General features: G+C 37.5%; 1 long non-coding RNA gene across 2 annotated transcripts in view; it reads right to left on the reverse strand.

Annotated features, from left to right (window-relative positions):
• The window catches only part of LOC147577272 (uncharacterized), a 40,571-nt gene extending 17,768 nt beyond the window's left edge, over positions 1–22,803 (reverse strand). Inside the window, exons 1-3 of one of the 2 annotated variants that reach the window (XR_015255780.1) lie at positions 22,450–22,803; positions 15,312–15,415; positions 14,756–14,817 (exon numbers count right to left, since the gene is read on the reverse strand). This is a non-coding gene — a long non-coding RNA (uncharacterized LOC147577272). The remainder of the gene's footprint in view (positions 1–14,755; positions 14,818–15,311; positions 15,416–22,449) is intronic. The other variant, XR_015255781.1, reaches the window with a different exon arrangement.
• Between the last annotated feature and the right edge of the window lie 2,454 nt (positions 22,804–25,257).

Here is a 25,257-nt window from a genome sequence, read left to right on the forward strand (position 1 = left end):
TCTTTACATTCCATCCTTATCTCTTTTTGTATAAAGGTTATATCAGCCTCACCAAATTAGATAGATAATGAATATTATTTTACTTCTCTGCAGCAGATTATAAAATCTATTGGATTTATGTTCATTATATATTTTGCATTACATACCCATAAAACCATATGAATCTGGTGGATTGTGCATGTGAGTTTTTGTACATATAGAATTTTAACTACAATTTGAGATTTTTGGTAATGTTTGAAGGTTTTTTGACATTTGCTATTTTTCCTTAAGTCGGTTTTGGTGAGTTATGTTTTCTATAAAAGTTTTTTTTTCCATGTTTTCCAATTTAATATGAAATATTCATAGAATTATTACAGTTAAAATACATATCCTATCTTTATATGTACATATTGTTTATGTGTGCTTTCTCTCTTTTTTATTTGATCAATTTTATCAGAGGTTTGTCTACTAGTCTTTTAGCTTATTACTGTGTATTTTCCATTTCACTTATTTCTTTTTATTATTTCTTCTTTTGCTTTATTTGGCTTAAGCTTTAAAATTTTGGGGATTCTCTTGATTTCCTAGCATGTACAATTAAGTTTATAGATTCTCCTTTAAGTGTTGGTTTAGTCTTGATATTGGTGTATTGTTAATCAGTTTTAAATCTTGTCTAATTTCTATATTGCTTTTGATGTAATTTATAGTTTTGGGTTTTCTACTAATAGAGTTAACAGACTTAAAGTTATGTAACATGCTGCATATGTGAAAACTGGGAATAAAACTTTAGTAAAATAAATGTTAAAGAACAATAATTTGATCTAAATGAAAAGTCATATTTTACAGAGTAACATGTTAACTGTGCATTTTGTAGCCATGTATGTTAAATCATTGCCTTTGTGATATTCTTACAATTATTAGCTTTTGAAGTAGGTAATGATACTTCTCCAGTAGGTTGTATCTTCTGATTTTCACATGATCAGTGATGTGTGTGTGTGTGTGTGTGTGCATGTGTGTGTGTGCACACGTGCACGCGTGTGTTATTTCAGCCTTCTAAATACTTAGGAGGCTTTTTAAATTAAGCCTCAAGCTTTTTGTTCAACCCTCGGAAATTCTCTACCATCATTTCTTTCTATTCACCATTTTCTTTTGTCATTCTTTTTGAAGTTCTCTTATGTTTAAATTGTGCTTTTTCAGTCTATTTTTGTATTTCCTCAATTTTTAGAGCTTTTTATCTTGTTACCATACTGCCCTCTCTTTTTTTGATTTTCCTATTTATTTACTCTTTGGTTTTGTCAATTCTATTCAGTATATCATTTCCTTTTAAAATGTTAATAAGCATTTTTTCCTTTCTAAGGTTTCTAAGTTGGCCTTTAAAATATTTAACTCTACTTAATACTTGTCTAATATTTTACAACTTCCCATTTTATTTTGTGGATGGTACTTATACCTTTATTAGGATTTTCACAGATACGTACTTCAAAGCTCTTTATGGATTTCTTTTATATCTATTTCCTTAGATGGAAAATCTCTTATGTGTGGATTTTGAGTACCAACTTTCGTGGTGCAGGTGTTTCTCATAAACTTATTATACTTTATGAGCTCAACTTCTAGAAAAGATTTCTCGTTTGTGTGCCTTGGGTTGGGGCAATTTCTGTGTGAAGTGGTCTTACAGTTTGCTTCTCTTCTTTCTCTTTTTCTCTCTTAATTTCTTATCCCTTTTCTCTGTTCCTTTTCCTTTCTTTCCTCCCAGTCACTTTATGGAGTCATTGTATGGAGAAAATATGTATATATATGTGAATATATATATATATAGAGAGAGAGAGAAGAAAAAATATATATATATGGAGAAAATATATATATATGGAGAATATATATATATATGGAGAATATATATATATATATGGAGAATATATATATATGGAATATATATATGAAGAAAAAAAATATATGGAGTGTGTGTGTGAGTGTGTGTGTGTGTGTGTGTGTGTGTGTGTATATATGTATATATATATATGGAGAGGTAGTGCTCTTTTTATTTATTTTATTTTATTTTATTTTATTTTATTTTATTTTATTTTATTTTATTATTTTATTTTTTCAACGTTTATTTATTTTTGGGACAGAGAGAGACAGAGCATGAACAGGGGAGGGGCAGAGAGAGAGAGAGGGAGACACAGAATCGGAAACAGGCTCCAGGCTCTGAGCCATCAGCCCAGAGCCCAACGCGGGGCTCGAACTCACGGACCGTGAGATCGTGACCTGGCTGAAGTCGGACGCTTAACCGACTGCGCCACCCAGGCGCCCCGTTCTTTTTAAATGACAGATTTTTTTCTTTTTTCTTCCAAGCACAGGAAGGTATTTTGTAAAAAATCTAAAGACCTTTTTTATTATTTACCATTTCAGGGTTTATACAGGAAGAGGGAGCTTTTAAAATGTACCTTCTTGACCCAGAAACCAAACTACTTTACTTTTACATTAAAACTAACCACATTAATACAAGAGCAAGAAGATAAGGTGCAAAAAGTCTTATTTTGTGGAAATTTCTTCAATGGCAGAGTGCCATTAAAATTTTCCAGAGTGGGGGGGTACATCAGAAAACCTATAGCTTTACATTTTAGCCTGAGAGATACACATGAGGGAATAGGTGAGTGAAGAGACACATGAGGGAGTGATGTATAGAGACAGTAATGTGAGAAGAACAAGTAAAAATGTTTTCTTTTTTTCTTCTCGGCCACAGGTTGCTGGATTTTGCTTTTTAGAAACACTTTAGAGGGCACAAGAATATTTTAGATAGGCTCTAGGGGAGCTGACCACATAATTCTTGATTCCAAGCAGGAAAAAGAGTATATTATGTATGATGGTGTGATGACAGAGGGATTAGTTGGGAGGACTGTTTTTCTTAATATTCTTCTTAAAATGGACATGTGGGAATATGATGTGTACAAAACAAATAGAGTAAATTCTCTCAATCATTATGACTATTTGAAATTTCCAGAAGACATTATTCCAAACTTTCAAATATGTCTTGGGTTATTGAGGTTAGTGCAAAATATGGTTTACCTGTTAATTCTATATTTGAAGACTCATTTATCTCTTAAAACTCAATATAGACATCAGATTATATATTATGGTCTTGTTCCTTTAAGTGATTTTCATACCCAATTCAACTCCTAAGACATATTTATTTTGGTAGTAATATGTCATGTCCTCCTTTTTATGTCACATACTTAGATAAAAAGAAATGATTTATCAGAAAGTATGTGACATTGCACCATTTTTATTACATTCATTATATCCTTAGGTGCGACTTCAAAAAGGATTGTAAAACAGCCAATGTGCAATTAGTTTAGAAAAAGGGTAGAACAACCTCACCTAGATCAATATAATAGGTACTCCACATTCATAACAGAACTCTGACTTGTTTGAATTGTACCCACAAAATTCAGATATAATAAAGGTCATTAAAAATATTTTTAAAGATAAAGTTGATTTCAAGTCCCCACACAACAGTGTTGATATGAAATTGTATATTACTTAATACTGGCTTCTAGATCTCCATTGCCTATAAGGATAACTTAGGGCTTAGGTGCACCAAAATGGCAATAGCCATGTTAATTACCATTTTTATTACTATTTCCACAGTTGGACATCAGCATTCTGAAATTTGTGAGACATCGATGTGTCCATATCTGGCTGTAGACATATAGCAGGCATGAGTAGTTGGGATGTACAAAAAAACTTGATTAGATGCAAACACTTGTTATTGTGTTCAGAATTCAAGGCATCCAGCAACTTCCTCCCAATCTGGGCTTCTGCACGCATTGAGGACATAACTCTATGGCTTTTGTAGAACTTGCCTCAGTTTCTCTGGTCGTTAGGAATCTTGATCTTTAGGTAATGTGATTCTTTCCTGGCTATCTAGCACTATCTGCTTTCCCATCTCTTTTTAGAGACATCTAGCTTAATTACTTTTTTTTTTTTTTTAAGTTTTTTATTAAATTTGTTAAACATACAGTGTAATAATAGTTTCAGGTTAGAGTTTGGTGATTCATCACTTAAATACAACACCCAATGCTCATCACAAGTGCCCTCCTCAATACCCATCATCCATTTAACCCATCACCTTGTCCACCTCCCCTCCAACAACCCTGTTTGTTTTCTATAGTTAAGAGTGTGTTTTCTAGTTTGCCTCTCTCCCCTTTTCTCCCCTATGTTTATCTGTCTTGTTTCTTAAATTCCACATATGAGTGAAATCTTAGGGTATTTGTCTGACTGACTTATTTTGCTTGGAATAATTACTCTCTAACTCCATCCATGTGGTTGCAAATGGAAATATTTCATTATTTTTTATGACTGAGTAATATTGTTTATATACGCCACATCTTCTTTATCCATTCATCAGTCGATGGACATTTGTTTGCTTAACTTTATGATCTAAGAACTTAGTGGTTTTTCTTCAGTTATGCCTATGGATCTCAAGGCAGCCAAAAACTTAAAGGGATAAATAATAAGGAACTTAGACCTTGGGCACAAGACTTGGCTCTTCTTTTTTTTTTTTTTTTTTTTTTACTTATTTATTTTTGGGAGAACGCAGGCAGGGGAGGGGCAGAGAGAGGGGGACAGAGGATCTAAAGTGGGCTCTGCGCTGAAGGCTGATATACACGAGCCCAATGTGGGTTAGAACTCATGAACTGTGAGATCATGACCTGAGCCGAAGTCAGATGCTCAACCAACTGAGCCAACTAGATGCCCCTTGTCTGTTCTTCTGAGAGGAAAGTAAAAGAGAAAATTTGTTATTTGTTCTCTCCTATACCAGCAAGACCATTGTAGAAATTAATATCTCCTATCCTGCCACAGAATTACTGTTTTCACATGTGTAGATAATAAAAGGTCATCTTTTTTGAGCACCTGCCCTGTGTAGGAATGTGTTTAGTGCTTTATATCTATTAACTTCACGTATATTTACATTATATGTGTTAATTCATTTAATTTTCACAAGAACACTATAAAGTAGATACTGTTGTTAACATTTGATAGATAAGAAAATCGAGGCCAGGAGAAGTTGACCTACTAAGCCAGGTTCTATGCTAGTAAATGGTAGAGGTGGAATTTGAACCTTGGCAGTCTGGTATCAGTGGTATGGCTTTTAGATACCGTATTAGATTGTCTTCACAAAGATCTCCAACAAAGCCTGATTGGATTTTAGAAGACCAGGTGGTATTCATTTATTGTTTACTCCATTTGCCAGTGCGACAGTCTTCTTCTTCTTCTTCTTTTTTTGGAATGTGAATTTGACTTTCCAAGAATGAATATTTATTGAATGCTTCCTGTGAGCCTAGTACTGACTGCAGTTTTACCGGCATCTTTTGTTTTTATTTTTTTTTTTAAATTTTTTTTTTTTCAACGTTTATTTATTTTTGGGACAGACAGAGACAGAGCATGAACAGGGGAGGGGCAAAGAGAGAGGGAGACACAGAATCGGAAACAGGCTCCAGGCTCTGAGCCATCAGCCCAGAGCCCGACGCGGGGCTCAAACTCACGGACCGTGAGATCGTGACCTGGCTGAAGTCGGACGCCCAACCGACTGCGCCACCCAGGCGCCCCATACCAGCATCTTTTGTTTTGACCCTCTGAGTCCTATCTTGTAGGTGACACTACTTCAGATTTACAGATAAGAAGCTGAGATAAAGACTCATTGTTATCTGTCATCCAGTCCTAAACCCTCAAGTAAAGATCTCTTCTAATTGTATAAATACAGGATTCTGCTTGCTCAGATTTACAACACCTAGTCTGGTAGCATTTTCCTGCTTTCCTCTCATTATTGGCTTTCTTAAGTTTTGCTCCGTTCATCCTAAAGCAAGATTTTGAAAATTATTAAATCTACCAGTGGAAGATAATTGAAATGTGTAAATACCACAATTTACATTTTTAAAATATTACTTTTAGCTTTGATTGCTAAGGTATCAAAATGAGAGGAAAGAAAGGAAAAATTTTTTTGTTTCTCAAAAGTTTCTTTTCAGTATATTTGATTAAAATTCATGTCATGTTGTTCTGTTAAAATTCATGTTTTTGTCGTTAAACTCGTTCCATATTTATACAATGTAGCAGTGACTGGTGCTGTCTGCACAGTTAAACTTTCCTGGGTTATACTGTCCACAGTCTTTGGGGTAAATATAAGGTGGCATGGAGTACATTAAAGGTAAATTGACCTTATAGAAGGTCCTCAGGCTTAATTTCTCTCCAGGATGGATATTTTTAAGATATCCATTCATACATTTTTCCATTTAATCTTATATAGTTGATAGAAACATTAGAAACAATCTGCCAAAAATATCCACAATACATGCCACAGAAGTTTCAGTAACTCCTGTTTTTCCTTCCTGCCTCTGGATCATCTTGTGGAAATCTCTTCTACCCAAAACTATGAGTGTTTGCTTTTCCCAGATTGATCCATAATACTTTTTAATTCTCTTTTGTCTTCCTGCTTCTCTTATCTATTGACATGAGTTCAATTTCTGTGTATACGAGGACGGTTTCCCAGTTCCTGTCTCTAGTCTACCTCCCCTGTGAACACGAGATCTTGTTTATGTACATTATAGCTGTACTTGGATGCCTTTCAAGTACCTCAAACTGAACATCCTAAAAATGGAACTAATGACCTGCTGTCAGTACTTCCTTACTCAGCATACTGTTGTGCTGACCATCCAACTGGGACTACCTGAGATCCATTCTGAGCATCTCTCTTACCCCACACATCCATGAAACCAACGAATCTCAGGAGTATTCTAATCTCTCCTCAATTTTCTCAGGTCTTAGTTTCTCTCCATTCCACTGGCAAGTCCCTAGTTCAAGCCAGTGTCACCTCTGTCTGGCATTCTGCAGTTGTCCTTGAAATGCTTCCTCCCAAGAGCACACTCTTTCCACTTGGTGATTCATTATTCATAAGGCAGTCAGAATGATCTTTTCAAAAGGCAAACCTAATGTTGTGACTCTTTTGCTTAGAACTCTACAGTGCCTTTATCTTGCTCCTATGATAAAGCCCCCAAATCCTTCCAGTGGCTCAATAAGGCTATATGATATCATCCCTGCCTACACCTTCAGCAATAATCTCATTTTCCTCTTACTCCTATGATTCACCCATGGTGCCTTTTCTTTTTCCTTATTTCCTTTAATGAACACAGCTTTTCCTACTTCAGGGTGTAGATGATACTGTGAAGCAATGCTATATAGGTGACTTTTAAGAAATTAGTGATCATCCTAGTGTATATTTTTTATGAAAAAGCAAATGCCATGCATTTAATTTGTATATTTATTTATGTTATTTACAGGGATGACAAATTGGGTTATGACTAAATTTAATAAAGTGTGACCTTTACTTTTTTCTCTATAATGAGTACATTTATAAGTCCCACTAATGTATATAATTCTGTCAAATTTATTCAAGGCTGCATTACATTATGGAAATGGAATGCTCCTTCTACCTTATCCTGATACCCTTTGATTTGTGATCACTAGTGAGGGTTTTCATTTTCTAGAACTCTTTGTCAGCACAATCTTTCTTCATACTCTGGTTCAGTGTGACGTCTATATTTTCTTCCTCCCTGGGATTTTCTTCCTTGCTTCATGTGTTATCAGTGCTCTGGATGAACATAGCCTTGCAGTGATCGTAGAGGCTTAAGTGAGGGAGGAGGGTATAGGTAAGGAGCTGGGAGACAAAAACTAGAAATGATTTCCCCGCTCCAAACTAAAACTTATTTATTCCTTATCCTTCAATTGATTGATTGCCTCCTTCTCATCTGCTACTCATGGCTTTTAGTGAGAGAAGTTGCTTGAAGGAGACAGATATACTCAGGCGGTTGACACATTCTCCTAAGTTGAGAGTAGTGAATTAAAGATTCAAAGGAAGAGTGGCTGCCAGTTCCATCAATGGCAAGGTTTGGTCTCTATGACATGTTAATCAACTGGAGACAAGGTGGTGCAGCAGAAGACTAAGGAGTCTGTTGCCTCATCTCTAGTATGGGAACACTGAAACTCACTTCATGGCACTGAGAAAACTGTAAAATGGAATAGAAAATATAAAGTGCTTGACACACACTGTACACTCAATAAATAAGTTCTCTTCCTCTTCCCTCTCAGCTTTATCATCTGGCAGTACCTTTTCAGAAGCTCTTTGCCCAAACCTTGGAGATTGTTGAGTTTTGCTTTAGTGTGGACTTCATTTTCTTTAACAGCTAAATAATACTTGATTGGGATTTGCCTTGCCCCATAGTCTGTTGCATGGACCTTGCTTTAAGACACTCTTTTAAGAAAGACCTGTCTTGGTGGTCTTACGTGTGCATTGTATGTGCTGGGGTTAGTACAGGAGTACAACTGCACTACACATCACATAGCAAAACTGCCTAAAATCCATACTAGACATCTCTTCCCAGTCACACTTGTCCTGGCAGTGATTCTTTACCAACCTTCTGAACCTTTAGCCTAAGCTTCTTTCAATTTCTGTCTGCCTCTATGTCCTTCTCTATTTTTCCTTTCTCTTTTTCCCTTATTTGTGTCCTCTCGGTCTATAATTCTTTTCCTTCCTTTAGAATCTTTGCTTTCCTCCCACGTGCATATTTTCATTCCTTTTCTTGTATAAATACATTCACAACTTGGCCATTTTCCCAATTCTCCTATTTACTTAATCACCCTTATCTGCACCAAAAAGAAGCTATGTGGTCCTCAGAAGGAAGCTTCTTCAGGTTGGAGAGTCTGAAAAGATTTCTGTTGCAGCTTTCATATTATTAGGCCCATTTAATGGCTGCTTCTCCACTTCAAAACATTGATTTCCAGATTGCTGACTTCCCACTTATAAATGTATTCTTCACCTTTACTCTGGCCCCTGCCCTTTCCTTCTGGTAGGAAGTCTTTGTATCACGTGTTATATGTGATCTACAGTGCAATTTTAAAGATATGTTCCCCACTTTATTTTCAAAACTCTCCTTAACATTCACTTCCTTTGTTAAACATTGCCAGTGAATTTTACCTGACTCTTTCTCATATACTTCTCTACAACAGGGATTTCAAACATCATTTTATGCACTTGATATAATTCTAATGGTATGTGCAAAAACAAAGGGATATAGTCAGATTCTATTTTTAAAGGCACAAAGAGATTTGCACACATGCATTTATTATGACATTTAGAAACCCTTTGCCTAGTTGACGATTATGTAAGTCTCAGGTTCCATATTGTATGTCTGTTTAAGTTGGTTATACCCAGCTATAATTTTTTAATGCTATAATTCCACTTTACAGACACTGAAGACACAGTTTTGTTCATTTCTTCAGCAACTAGCAGGACACTAAAGACCAAACTACCTCCTCACAATTCAGCTTACTGTCTACTTAACGTGATTTTTACCAACTCATTGCCTTCACAGCATAACTTTTTACTGGAAGGGAAAACTTCAAGAAAAACCCATCCCTTCTTCAGTGGGAAGTACCAATTGTTGAAGCCCAAAACTCACAAACCCTTGCCCTTAAAATCCTCATCTGGCTGTTTCTTGCAGTTCTAAGCGGTGATGTTACAATTTGTACACAAGGAATCCTAATCATTCCCTTACATTGAAAGACCCAGTGACACCAAACTTCAAATTCTCAGTAAATTCCAACTTTACCTTTTCCTCTCTGAGATATAGCAATCTTTGTCCATCTTGACCACATGAGCAAAAAACTCATAATTGTCAGAGCAGTAGAGATAATTGTTGGTGATATTTGGGGAGCTGCTATTCCACAGCACCTTACATGTGGTTGATGCCCCATAAGTTCAGTTAAAGGAACAAACATGCAAACAACTCAGTATTTGCTAAAAGATAAACCTTTACAAGTTTCGGTAATTACAAAATACTATTGCATTTGGACTCAGGAAGTTGGAAATTGGAGCACAGATGCCATGGTTTAAGCTTGACACAAACCTATTTCCTGTCAGTGTGCAAATAAATGCTAAATAACAGTGACTGTTAAGTGCCAGAGTAGCTCATATTTCACTTTGTGATTGGAGTGCACTTTGATACCTGTTTCATGAAAGCCTTTATAAGTTATAGGCAGAGGTTAACAGTAATCGCATTTTTTTTCCTCCTCTGGTTTTAATAAATGCCTTCAGGGCATTTCATTCTGTTAAATCAAGCAGCAGACAAAAATGTAATGCACTGCTAACCTCTAAAGTGTGTGAAAAACTTAGTTCATAAAATATGTATGAGGAACACAGTGTTGCAATGATAATGATACTTCCTTTCTGGGTTATTCTGCCAAAGGAGTTGATGCATCAGCGTCTTTAGTTCTTGATTTCTTTTGATGGGAGTTGCTCTTACTTCATATTGTATCTAGTTTTTCAATGAATTTTCTATTGACACACATAGACATACAATAGTTTTTTGTTTTGTTTTTGTTTTTGTTTTTTGGTGGTGGGGAGCAGTTGCCATGGCTTTAGGTTGGCTCGGGTTAGGAACTCATATGTAGCATTCTTCTCAAGAAAAGGAATATCTAAAAAAGGACTTAGTGTATATTGGAACATCACATTTGTGTGTTTGTGAGCAAAAATATGTCATTGTTGTGACATATTCCATCATGGTAAATGTACATTCATATGGGATAGTTTCTTCTATTTCTGTTAAGAGCTACCAGTACCTTTAAAAAAAAGAGTTTATTATTTTAAGAGATAGGGAGAGAGTAGGGGAGGGGCAGAGACAGAGGGAGACAGAATTCCAAGCAGGCTCTGCACATGCTGTCAGCCCAGAGACTTACATGGGGTTCAAACTCACAAACCATGAGATCATGACCTGAGCTGAAACCAAGAGTTCCATGCTTCACCGTCAAGCCATTGAGGGGCCCCAAGGGCCACCAGTGCCTTTTAAGTAAATGGGTACTATACATGTTCCACAATATATCTTCCCTTTCTTGGTGAAAAAGTATAAAACTATAGCTTCTGCTGCTTCTTCTTTACTACTCAGTCATTATATTATCTCCATAGGAGAGAGATACACTAGTTGATGATGTTTAGAATTATAAATATGCCAATCCCATTTTATAAGCTTACTTGATAATGGGTGTCACTAATTTATAGTGTATAAAAAATAAGATAGGAATGTTGATTATCTTGATAAATTTTTGCTGCACTTATAGCAGGTATATATAATTGCTTTCTAAAAAATAAGTAAGTGACAATTTAAATTTCCTCTGAAACTTCAAAGGAAAAATTAACATCTGGACCCCTCAAAAAAATAGTCCTGGCTATGTAATAAAGAATAAAACTTGCCCCAAGAAAGCTTTAGCGTTTGCCCTTAGCAAAGGAACTGATCACTGAGTCCTTAGAATGCTCTGCCTAATGAGAGTACTCTTGTTTACTTGGACTCATGGATCCACTCCAGATAGTGTAACAATATTAGTTATGGTGAGGGCTTTAGGACACATCATACCAGCTCTCTCCAGAGACTACAGGTCTGCCACATGTGCAATCAACCGTGTTCACCTGCTCGAGCCCTACTAAAATCTCTGCACACTTGAGCTCAGGTGAGCTTTCTGGGTTGGCCATTCTCCATGCATATTATCACACATCATTGCTGGGAGAAATTAGCATTTCCCCAACTCCAGTTGAAGAAGTCACCTGGAAGCTGTGTGTGTGTGTGTGTGTGTGTGTGACTTTTCTGGGCTCCATTCCATGTGTTTCTTGGTTGATTTTAATCTGTATCCTTCCACATTATAAACCATACCTGTGAGCATAACAGCTTTGAATGACTTACTTGAGTCCTTCTAGAAAATTATTAAACCTGAGGATGATTTTGGGAACCCTGAAATTGCAATTGGTGTCAGAAGTGAGGGTGGTCTTGGGACCGTCCCCTAACTTCATGCTGGTGATTTATTACAACAGGCCTTCCAGGGACCTAGAAGAGCTAGCATTTCTTCTCCCCTGTATTTATTGTAACCGTATAGTTTTAAAATGGTAGTTTATAGCATCAGTTTTGTCCTAAATCAGGATGACCTGTATATCAGTCCAAATAACTGGAGTTTCTCAACGTTACGGGCTTTTATATGGTAAGTATACAATGGTTCATATAGTACTAAAGGTAAATTTCTTGATGTTACTACTATGTGCAAATTAATTTAGTGTTTTGAGATGTCTGATACTCATTTTACTTTAACTGAAAATTTGCAAAACGTTGCATAATAGTTCTCTCTGAGACTTTCAGAGTCAAAAGTCACATAAGGCTCTCAACTCCTATAGGTGGTGCTTTGCATTTTGTTATGGGAGTTGGCTAATAATATTTTCAGCTTATAAAGAAGAGGTCAAAATATCATTTCAGTTTCTTATATACTTATGCCTATTCCCTCCTCTTGACTAATGATCACAATTATTTTTAAACTGAGGCTTAAAGGAAAGAATACGCTGTTGCCTGGGCTTGAGGTCTCCCATCACAGCCTTGCTGTAACTGATAATTTCTTAAGCTTTCTTGCCATCAGATTCTCCAAAAACTGGCTTGTTTCTCTGTGGGCACTCCCTGGTCTCATACATACTGTACAACCTGCCTCTGATTTCAAGTCCTTGCTTTTTTCATAACAGTATGTGCCCGTAAAGTTTTGAGATTGACTCATGGTTATCTGCCACTGAGATGGAAAAGAAAGAAGTTTGTACATAAGAGCTATTGAGTCAGAGGAGTTTGGTGAACAGTGTACTATGGCTGAAATATTTAATGAAAAAATTTTTGAAAGCCATTAGCTATCATTTAAAGGCCACTTCTTGAGAAGTGGCTACCCTAGGGAATGCCAATAAAGAGCAAGTAAGACATCAGGAATCTTTGGTAAGTGACAGTGTTCTTACCAGAATTACTGATTTATTGCATTTTAAAACGAAGTATTTGGAGTATTAAAGAGGACCTTTGTTGTTACTGTATTTGTTGTTGTTGCTGTAGGGACCTGGTATTAAGAGTGGGGGATTTTGCCACATTAGTAACTTAAAAGATTTGTTTTAACGTCTGCTACCCCCTCATTGTTTCAAGTGCTATAGAAGGTATATGGTTTAGAGAATTGTTGTGCATGTGTGTGCATAAGCATGTGCACATGTGCGCACGCACATACAGAGAATTAGAGTTAGAAAGGTGATAGGTTAAAGATTTGATACAGGAAGAAAAATTGAATAATAATTATATTAGGAGAAATTGAATTATGTTAGGAAGAATTACATCAGGAGAAATTTGTGTGATATACTGATTAGTCATTGCTGGTAAATTATATTAAATGAAAAGTTAGTTAAGATGTTTACTTAGAATGAAAATGGAATGAAATTAGAGTTTAGATTGGGTTATTGTTAATTTAGATCATTGCTAATTGATGGAGAAAGACACTGTATTCTTTTACTGAATTGTCAATAGAATTTTAACAATTTGTTGATCACCCCAATTTTTGGCTGTACAAATAATGCACATAGGTACTGGCCTAAAGAAGATCTGGGAATGCTGACATTTGCTTATATATGCAGAACTTAGTTTCAGTTAACTTTATAAGGGAGGCTAGGTTTGCTGAGTAAATTAAATATAATCATGAGACCATTGAAAAGGATTTCCAAGTAGATGGAGGATTGATACTTTTCAATACAGGAATAAGAAGATCAAGAATTATGAGTTAAAGTTCTGTGGCTTAGGTCACACTGACAGTTTATTATTTTTATTATAAATGGCCAGTGCTCACAATCGCAGTTATCAGAATAACTTATCACAAAATTACTATAGTCCAGATTGAGTTATTTATTCCATTTTTGTGGGGAGGCAGGAGCAGATAAAAAAGATACAGCTACATGAATAATACAACGTGACATGGCACGTGGTAATGGAATAAATGCTCCAGTTAAAATGTTTTTAGCTGGGTGATTTAAAAAAGCTGAATTAAGTTATGAATGGGAATTAATAATTAAGCTTCTAATATATATATATTTTCCTCTGAGCTTGCTATTTACCCTTCTGGCACTAACTACTTGGAGTTAGTGCAGACCTTGCAGGCTGAGGTCACAGTCCTCCACAAAACTCCCCTCACTTCAGACACCAGCTGCAAACTCCAGGGTTCCCAGGCTATAAATTCAGGGTCCTCTGCTATCCCCTCAGGTCCTATCATTGGCTAGAATGACTAAGAACTCAGAGTGCTATAATTATGATTACAGTTTTATTATAAAGGAGACAGATCAGGACTAGTCAGTGAAGAGACATGTAGGGTGAGGTCTCAGAGAGACCCAAATGTGAAACTTGTATGTAAATTTCAAAAGCTTAGATGCTCCCTTCCAGGAACTCATGATGAACATCAGGCAAATCCTTTCTTATACAACACTCCCTAACATTTTGTTTTCCTGACCTATTGGTTTTCATAAGAAATGGTGTGTTATTAAAAGGAAACTTCTTTCCTAGGCACGCATAAGCCACATGTATCCTCTCCTTTTCTCTTTGAAGCTTTCTTCTAAGTATGAACAAAAACAAGTAGAATCCAAAGTAAAAAATCTGGTCTCAGAAAATTGTATCTAAATATCCCCTCCAAAGTTTGGTTGCCTTTGCTACTTTAATTTTTGGTCATTTGAATTTGGTCAAATTCCCGTGGGAATTTGTTTTTGGTGAGAAACCGAGGCTCCTTAACTAGGATGCTGCAAGCAGGATTTAACATTTGCTCTGCTTGGCCTCCTGGGACATTGTGGTGAGGGTAGGTTTGTGTATGGGGGGAGTGGATACAGAAGCAACTCAAACATTTATTGGCTGGTACTGACCTCTTGTTAACCTTATTGGCTGGATGTTGTCAGTTTCAGGAATTTAGAGTAGTGCTTGATTCCTGGGACAAAGAAATAATTAGAGCTTCTTTTATTGTCACAGTTTTCTAAAAATATTTTAAAAGAAAAATTACATCTATGGCCTATTGCAGGAAACATCTTTGACAAAGTGTATTTGATACCAAGTATCATTATTCAAGTTCCAATAGGAACTCTGCACTTACTGCATCAAATCTAAACTCCTAAATCTGCTATTAAAAGCCTAGATAATAATGACGTTTTGTCATTCTTATTTTCTGATTATATGATAGGAAAAGATAGGATAAAATAAGCAGAGAGAGAGAGAAAGAGGTTAGGACCTGAGGTCTCTGGGTGGGGGAAAACCATATATTTTGGAACAATATGGGAAGTGTCCACCATAGTAAGCCTCCTCAAGCATAAGGTTCCTCTTAAGAATGTAACAGACACCACACCCTTCCCTTTAGGTCCCCCTCAGGAATTTGACAATAAAAAATACCTAGCTAAACCATAAAACTTATGTTATAGGAAAACTTACAGGAGGGACGGTATGACATAGTCTGACTTCTCACACAATGGAGTCAAGCCAATCAGGAATGGACAATCCAGCACGTAGAGTTGTCCTGCCAGTAAGGGTAGAACCTGAAAAGGAATGAAGGGGAAGGGAAGAGGGGGGTGACCAGAACCTTATAAAACAAGGAACCTTGCCTATAGTTTTGCTTATAGACACTTTCAAGTGTTCCCTCTCTGTAAAGAGAGCATTCCTATTATGCTTACTTTCTGATCTTAGACTCTAATAAACTTGCCTGCTGCTCATTTTGCGTCTACCTCTTGATTCTTCAAAGCGACAAGACAACAAATCCTGAGTATTGTGTTAAAAATGTCCTGCAACAATTACAGTATGTGAGATTACCTTAAACCTAACTGCAGCTTGGCACATACACAAAATAAACAATGATTATTTATTAATCACCTACAATGAACACGTATGCCAAATACTGTAAGAAGAGGTGATAAAAAATGTTCACAAGAAGGAGGGTTGGGATATAGTGGGAATAGATAAAATATATGATAGAATACATACACATATACATACATACATACATACATACATATGAAGGAATAAAAGAGGGGGGAAAAACAAGCCTTGGCTGTGATGAGGGAGCATAAGGCAGGCTGAAGGCAAAGCACAAGTTAGCACACACCCCACCCCCACAGATTGGATATGTGTGGTATTCCTCAGGCATTCCTGGCTGCCCAAGAATGAAGGAAAGACAATAAGTGGTTAACTGATGGAGATGGCAGTCCTGCCGGACATGAGTCTCCCAATAGTCTGTAAATATCTTAGTAAATTATAATAGGCAACCTTATCAATAGCCTAATCTCCAGAGACCTGTAGACTCAGTTTCCTGGAGCCCAGACATCACCCTTCCCTCCCTGGTGATGTGGGGAACAAAGGCAAGAAGGAAGTGGTAGGTAAAATTAAATTTCCTTATAACCTGCAGCCCATTGACAAATACTTGAGGTGAATATAGACTACACCATTTCTCCAGGAACTCCATACTGTGGTAATGTTAATGCTTTGCCAGAGTGAAAACAACCTTAGCTAGAGGATAGCAAGGCCCCTGGAATTTTTTGGAGTCCTCTTTAGCATACCGAAGTCCTTCTGGAGGCCTCCCTTTTGTCCTTACCCCTCCCACTCCATAGTATAAAACCAGCCTCTCTTCACAACCCAAGTGCAACTCTTCTGCCCAAGGGTCCTATCCCAGTGTTTTAATAAAATCACCTTTCTCGCACCAAAGACATCTCAAGAATTCTTTCTTGGCTATCAGCTCTGGGACCCCACCATTCCAAAACCACATCAGCTGTACCTGAAATTAGTGACCTTAGCATTCCAAAACTCTGAAGTTTTAGTGAGTAATATTTACCAATTCCATGCCAGCAGTATGGTCAATGGCAACAAATCTGTCTTGGCCAGTAGTTCATGGAGCAATCTGGAAGAAGCAAGAATGATCTAGTTGACGGTAGAGACTTTGACAGTATATAGCTTGTCCTGTGTTGGCATTCACATGGGGAGGCCTACACCTAAATGTGTGTGTTTAATTTTAATAGGCATTGGATAATATTCATGTTGGATTTTAATGAGAGTATACAGAAAATGTATATGCTCAAAATAAATGTATTCTGTATTAAAAAGTAATTTTTCTTAATTTTTTTCTTAATGAATAGAAGAAGTTCAGATTATACTTTTCAATAAATTACTATTTTCAACAATTCTTTCAAGGAAAGTAGAGGCTATCTGCCTTCCTGTCCTGTAATGACATTATCTCACCTATTGTTCTAATAACAGCCTTGACTTAAAATATAAACTTTCTTATGAAATGTTAAATTGAAAACTTCAACTGAAGGGAAGTGGTAATTCAATTTTATTTCAAAGCATTTAACTTACTGATCTTTTATGGTAAAATGAGTAATTGAGAAATTAAATGAATGGAGGCACATGTGTTCCTTTTGAAATCTGAGAAAAAAGGATGCATTCATTTTATTAATATGGTCTATAATGAAATTGTCAGGGAGCAAGAATCTCTGTTCCCTTTGAGGTCCTTGTAGCTGAACTAAGAACCAAATTGACATGAGACCGATGAACAGGAGAAAGTCGAATTTCATAGCATATGTACAAAGAATTCAGACAGACATGGAAATTCCAAAAACAGGCTAAATGAGGTACATGTGTCATTCTGAAGTGAGGAGAAGGGAGCAGAGGTCTGGGTCTTCAAAGAGAAGGAATGCTACCCTCAGGAGGAATGAACAAGAGTAGATGTTTGGTACACAAATCTTCACTGAGCCATTCGGGAAACAATGGGATGTAGAAGACTGATCAAACAGGTCTTCCGGGTTCCTCCCTGTCTGGTTCATGTCATAATGTAGTTATCTATGGTGACAGCTCCTTCCTGGAGCATCTTCTCCATCTAAATTCTTTTTAGGCAGTTGAGGGGGAGATACAGAGCTTTTCCTAAATCTACTGGGTTTTGATTATTCTTTAACTCAAAATAACCTTTTACACTGAAGTGGCTTATCATGGGTGGGTGGCCCTTGGCCCCTATATAATAATAGATCTTTGGAAACTAAACTTTTCCTCTAATCTATTCCCTGACACCCATGGTGTTAAATGGTTAAAAGAGCAGTGGCCATCATGTGAACTGGACATCTATAAATGTGTTGTACCCCTTCAGGTTACTCAAAGCATCCCCTGTGCCCCCCTCCCCCCACACCATTGTCCTTTATTAAAATGGGAACAAGAAGCACATTGGAATTAAATGAACAGTTGCCTCTTCCCATTTAAGAATCCTCTGTCAAATTAGACTCTTTTTGACCTTTCTTTATTGCTATGTTTTGTTTCTTTATTACACTCTTACTTTGTTGATGGTACTTTTATTTGTTGTGAGGGTGATGAAGAATATAAAATTCTGGTCCCCGTCCACAATGGTTTTCTTCGCATTTCCTTGGAATGTCCTCTAACCGAGTGTATAACTGATGTGCCCCTTTAAGATCTTACCCTTTTCATGCTAAAAGATGTTCTCCTTTGGTTTGCATCTGGACCCTATTATTTTGCATATATCCTTATTTGAGATGATCTCTTTTTGGCATTCTCAGAGAGTGAGAAGGGAGAGGGTAAGAAGGGGTAAAGGGGGAGAGGAAAAGGAAGGGGGAAAAGGTAGAAAAGTTCTATAAAGCTGATGGGGTTTTGGAGTGGTAGGGGTTCGGAGCTGATAGCCAGGAAAGAATTCTTGAAGATACCATTGGTGCAAAAAGATGATTTTATTAAAGCATGGGGACAGGGCCCTTGGGCAGAAAGAGCAGCACTGGGGTTGTGAAGAGTGACTGGTTATATACTGTGGAGTTAGGGGAGGTAAAGGCAAAAGGGAGGCCTCCAGATGGACTTTGATATGCTAAAGAAGACTCTTAAGATACTGGAGGCCTTGCTATTGTCAAGCTAAGGTTGTGTTCCTTCTAGAAATGGTATACTCTGTATTTACCTCAAGTATTTGTCAATGGGCTGCAGGTTATAAGGAAATTTAATTTTACCTGCCATTTCCTTCTTGCCTCTGTTCCCCACATCACTGTGGAGGGGAGGGTGATGTTGGAGCTCCAGGAAACTGAGTCTATGGGTTTCTGGAGATTGGGGTATTGATAAGATTGACTTTTTCTTGTAATTTACTAAGATATTTGTAAACTGATGGAGACTCAGTTCCTGCAGGTCTGTGATCTCTATCAAGTAACCATTTCTTTCCTTTCCTTTCCTTTGTTCTTGGGCAGCCAGAAATGCCTGATAAATGTCATACATATCCCATCTGAGGGGGTGGGGTGCAGTGTGTGCTAGCTTGTGTTTTGCCCTCAGCTTGCCTTCTCCCTTTTCAAAGCCATGTGAAGAGCCCTGAGAAAGGTTTCCTCCAAGTACCAGGAACAGATCTTGCCTCAAAACAGTTTTCTTTTCTCCTCTCCACACCCAGGGTTGTGTAGCCCAAGAAATGGGTGTCAGAAGGCTTATAAAAACTGTGAGGTTCTCCTAATGCAGGGGCTCCTACTGATCTGTACATTAGCACAGCTCAGTGCCACACATGACCAATCACACACCCAAAGACAACGTGAAAACAAAGTTATTGGATATCCGTAAGGAAAAATATACCCCAGGAAACTCATTAAAGAAGAAAAGAGAAGGAGGGAGGAAAAGAGGAAGGAGAGAGAGTGAGAAAGAGGAAACACCTACAGTGGCTTTGGAATCCAAAGTGAGTGCTTTAAATAATTCTACCTTTTAGTTTAAGATATTCCACCCCCTCATTATCGCTTTTGGGACTAGAAGAAAGATCTAGGAGCAATTCAATCCAATTAGAAGGGAAAAGAAAGATTTTCTCAAGCAATTGCTATGCAAATGTGTATGTCATGAAACTGAAAAGGTGACACTAAGCAGCACATTTGGTTGTTGACAACAGAATTCCTCTCTATTTCCTCTGTTCCAAAGCATTTTAAAGGAAACCTTAACTTAATAGAAAGGTGTTCTGGGTAGTCCTGCCAAGGTCAGTGCCAGCTTTCATCATCCCCTGTCGAGGTGCAAGCTAAGCTCAGAAAAACCACCTGGGGGCAGCTTCCCCCCTCCCTCTATATTCAATTGTCATCTTCATGTTTTCAGTAATAGGAATTGCTGGTGTGTGACACTTTTTGAAACTCTTGGTATTGTGGTCTTATAGAACATTTCAATGGGTAATAGTGTCAGACAGCGGTAATTAATCTTGGAGGAGAAACTTGTTTCTGAATTGGAGCATCACTTAAAGGTAGGACAATTTAGTGCTTACCCATTAAAAGTTGTACTTGGACTTCGACCTTTTACCTGTAGTTTAAAAAATGATCAGGTTAGAAAGGCCTTTTGTGATTGGATTTTGAATGTTATGAGCCATGAACTCTGAGTGATCCCATCTAAGCTTATTTTCTTAGTCCTGTGCTTGGCAACGAGGGTGTTGAGGGTGGGGTTGGAAGACTGGAAGAGTAGAGAGCTCAAAAGGTTGAAGATGAGGAGGGACCCTGAAGATAACTAAATGTAGAGCAAAACCCTCATTTTACAGAGAACATGAAGCCCAGAGAGGTTAGGATGTAGCAGGATTCTTGCACAGAGAGACGGGACACTGAGGCTTTTCTGTGCAGGAAGCAAATTTGTTGTGTTGGCATGGGCTCGGCCATAGCTGAAATGGCTGAGCCCAAGTGCAGTGGGGTGTAGCATTGTGTACAATTTTTGCTCCTTTGTCTCCCATATATAGTAACATACAGTCTGATTGGGTGGTCTCATGTTACAGAGTCATGAGGAATGTCTCCCATGCACACATAGACAGGTTGCCTTCCCCTGTCTTGAGGTTTTCACCACATTCCTTAGGGAGTGGCTCTACCACAAGAAGAATTACCCAAAGTCTTTCCACTAATTATTGGCAGACAGAAATCCAAGTTCTTAGATTTTAACCCCACCTAGCCCCATGGCAACTTTATCATTTCAGTCCTGATTTCCACCTTTAAAACTAGTCTCTTAGAGGCAAGCGAGAAAATTCTAGGGCATCTGTGGATAAAATGGATAAAGTTGAAGCACATCAGAACAACCATTTTTAGGAGCAGTGGCAGCAGAGTGAGCCCAACACAAAACTAAATAGAAAACAAAAGTGGAGTACTTACTAGGAGCTGGGCACAATCCTAGGGTCGGAGCTCCTAGTCAAGTAGGAGACACAGATATATACATACGGAAAATAGAGAAAAATAGAGTGCTGTGAGATGTATGATATCCTTCAGACTTTACCTATTGAAAAATGGCCACTAGAAGTGGGCACTGAAGGTAGTCAGAAATTAAAAACAACAACACACTTTTTCAATGCATCATCAGTTTCATGGATTTTTATGTAGTTCTAATCGTTTTCATATTTTCAGTATCAGTGTGAAACCAAAGTGTAGTTACTTTAATATCATTTTCCTCTCTTCTTTACATAAAATGTGGTTAGGAAATCTCAATGGCAGTGTGTCTGTTACCTGTTTGATGCAGATTACATGCATAAGTGTTTTCCTTGAACCTTGTTCCGCTTCAACCTTGCATGCACATTTACAAAATATATTTATAGAATATACTGTATAGCTTTCTGGGTTATCAAATAGATACATTTTCTGTTCTGTGAATATGTTCAGAATATGGGAACAAAATTGATTCAGCCACCTCTTCTGCTTCTCTTAGTTATCCTGTGAAATTTTGGTTAGTGCAAAACTTTAGGTGACCAAGACTTCAAATCTTTGGGTTAAATAAATGTAGAAGGAAGGAAACTTTTACAGAATTCTGTAGCTGACAATCCTGTTGCAGTGGAATCAATCCTGGGATTTGAGCCCAAAATTTCTTTACAGCAGAGCCAGGATACATAAGCAGTTCAATTGTGCAGCCAGCAGAAATGGAAAATGCTGGTGGTGGGAGTTTGTTTTTACTAGCGCAGGTGATTTCAGTCCGTGCTTTAAAATAGCATCTAGGGTTTAAACCAGAAAAAAACAAACAAAAAAAGCAAAACAAAACAAAAAAGAAACCCAAAACACCCCTATATACAAAAAGTGTACCTTGATAAAATTATCACAGAGCTTACATTTGATTAAATTCAAATCTAGAGTAAACAAGAACGATTTGGCAAAATTAAAAAATAATTGATTATAGCTATGTATCTATATTATGCCATTATTGGAGCCTGTTTAATGTTAAGCCTTAATACAGGGTGGCATTTGGAGTTCATTTGAAACTTTAGCATTGGAATTTATTTGAATTTTTTTTTTTCATTCTGAAAGGATTAGAAACCTCATTCGCAACTATAGTTTTTGCTCTTTGCTACCTGTGCTGAAGGGAAATAAATAGCACCTAAACATCTTTTAAAAGGTTTATGTAAGTATTTTTCTATTATTATACTATATCATTTCAAGTAGTTTTATTTTTTATTGAGAACACAATGCATACATGTATGATTTAAATAATGTCAACTCCAGTTTACATACCTGATGACTTAAACAGGAAGGTTGTTTTTTTTTGTTTGTTTGTTTGTTTTGTTTTTTTTTTTTTGTTTTTTTTTTTTTTTGTAGAGCAGTGATTCTCGTATTCTGATGTGTCTATGACTCACCTGGGGAATCTTCTCAACATGCTGTTTCAGACTCAGTAGGTCTGGGGTGAGGCCTGAGCTCCTGCATTTCTCTTCTCTTCTCTTCTCTTCTCTTCTCTTCTCTTCTCTTCTCTTCTCTTCTCTTCTCTTCTCTTCTCTTCTCTTCTCAAGTTTATTTTGAGAGAGAGAGAGAGACAGAGAGAGAGAGTGTGTGCATGCATGAGCAAGCAGGAAAAGGGAAGGGGCAGAGAGAGGGAGAGAGAGAGAGAATCCCAAGCAGGTTATACACTGTCAGCATGGAGTCTGAGTCAGGCCTCAAACTCAAAAACCTCGGAAGTTGAGCCAAAGCTAAAGTCAGAGTTAACCTGTTGAGCCACCCAGGTGCCCCCTGAGGTTCTGCATTTCTAACAAGCTATTGAGTGGTACTGCTGACACCCGAGCGACACACTTGTAATCTTAGATAACAAGAGGTTGGGAGGTTCTGGTTTCTATTTACAGGTTCCATGAGGTCAGGATCAAAGTCTCTGTGATGCTTTTGTCCTTTCCCAATGCTGTAAGATGTTCGCTCCAGCTCCAGCCATCAGTCTGCATTCATGGCAGATGGAGAAAACAAAGGGGAAAGGTGGTGCCATGCAATGTATTTATTGGTGACTTTTTTTGTTTTAGAAGTGAAATACACGCTTCCTCTAGTTTCACAGGGAATCCAGTGTAGCTTATTTGAGATCCATTTCTTGTGGGTTGGTACACTGCTGTCCTGAACAAAATCAGGATTCTTTTAGCAGGAAGGGGTGAATGGGTATTGAGTAGCAACTGACAGTGAATGCCACAATGTACCTGGTGAGGAAAGAAGAAGGTTCAAACGGTAAAAAAGATAGAAGTGAAACTTCCCTGTCCTCAATGTTTGGGCTTTTTCTGGGAAAAGACCAAAATTTAATTAGTTACCATTTCCTGGTGTGTACCTTCAAAAATTGCCTGCATACCCATAAATAGATATACGTATATATATTTTCTTTCAAAACTCAACAGATTTCAAAATAACCTTTAAAAAAATGATGGAAGACATGATTTTTCTCCTTACTAAGAAGTAGTAAGAGAGAAAGTCAGGGAGGGGCAGAGAGACGGAGACAGAATCCCAAATAGGCTCCACACTGTCAGTGCAGAGCCTGATGCAGGGCTCGAACTCATAGGCTGAGATACCATGACCTGCACCAAAACCGAGTCAGACACTTAACTGACGGAACCACACAGGTGTCTTGACTTTTTTTTTTTTAACTGGGTGTTTTTTCATACTTTGTAAAATTCAACATAATCTTTCTTCAAAGGTACGTCTCATTCCCCTTTATGTGTTTTGACCTGAAGCTGGTGGCTTTCTGCCTTCCAAGAGGAGGAGTGTGGTTGATTTTGCTTTCTCTCCCCATAGAACTCCTGCCCTACTTGTGATGGCTATTGTTTTGTACCCTGATAAATTGTAACAGATGAAAAAAGTTGAGGAGAGAGAGCAAAGATTTAGGGTGATTCTTGGCTCAGTGACTTTGTATCCTTTTAGGTTAGCCAATGTTTAAAGATGACACTGGGGGTACTTTGCTGAATTAATTCCCACTGCTGCACTGTAGATCACTTTTCTGCAATTCTCTTGACCTGGATGATGCTTCTCTCTTCCAGATAGTTTCTTGTGATGCCTTTTCCTGAAATCTGGTGTTCACTTATACATCCATGTTCTTGCTGCTGTCATCTGACCATCCTTCAGGACTGCTCTGTACGACAGCACCTAAGATCATGTCATACTGGCTCTCTTTGCTACTGTCTGTGCTTACCCCGGGGAAATAGCCACGTATCCCTTGCTCTTAGAAACATGAGTCAGGACATACTATACATTCGTTTCTATTCTGCAGCTTTAGGTGGCTTAAATTTTCTCAGCTGTGAGTTAGGGACAAACACTCCATGACTCCAAGGACAAATTCTCCAAGTGTTTCCATATGCATTCCTTTCCCCAAGCTCGAGGTGAAGGGAAAAGGACTCCATATTCCCCCCAAAGGAGGTAGCAGGAACCTGTTTGGCAACACTCTGCCAATAAATAGCCTGCAATGTATTCTCCCTCCTAAGCCCTCTGACCACTTTTCGTATCTTGTCTGGCTGAGGGTGCGGGACTCAGCACAGTAGTTCCGGCTTTCTCCATTCTAAATGTTGCACGTGGGAATCCGGCTAATCTTTAGTATCTATTGCATTAGGGTCTCAATTTTTGGTCTCCTTTTATATGATACGGGTTTTTCCTCCTTCTGGTGCTCTTTATTTCTTTGCATAAATCCATATTGCAGTTCGGTATCATTTTCTTTCATTCCGAAGGACTTCTGTTATCATTAGCTGCAGTGCAGATCTGCTGGTGGTGAATTCTTTCAACACTTTGATGGCCGGAAAAGTAATTATTTCTCTTTCATTTTTGAAAAAAAAAAACTAGTAAGGCTGGGTATAGAATTCTGGATTAATTTTTCTTCTTTCACTTCTTTATGGATACTACATTACTGTATTTTGGATTGCATTGTTTCAAAAGAGAGATAGATTATCCTTCTTCCCCTGTATAAAAAGTGTACTTCTAAGAATGTCTCATTGTCACTTTTTCAGTAATTTGATGGTATTACCTTGGGTAGTTTTCTTGATGTGTCTAGTACGAAAAGTTTGTTGAAATTTTTGGAGAAGAGGATTTATACTTCATATAAAACTAAGAAAAATTTTGGCTATTATTAAATATTTTTTTCTCTTCCACTTCTCTTTCTCTTCTCCTTTGTAGGCTCTAACTGCATGTATAGTAGACTTCCTGAAGTTGTCTCTCAG

The sequence above is a fragment of the Puma concolor genome, chromosome C2, assembly GCF_028749965.1.
Source record: "Puma concolor isolate L17-30 chromosome C2, mPumCon1.1.hap2, whole genome shotgun sequence".
Lineage (NCBI taxonomy): Eukaryota > Metazoa > Chordata > Mammalia > Carnivora > Felidae > Puma > Puma concolor.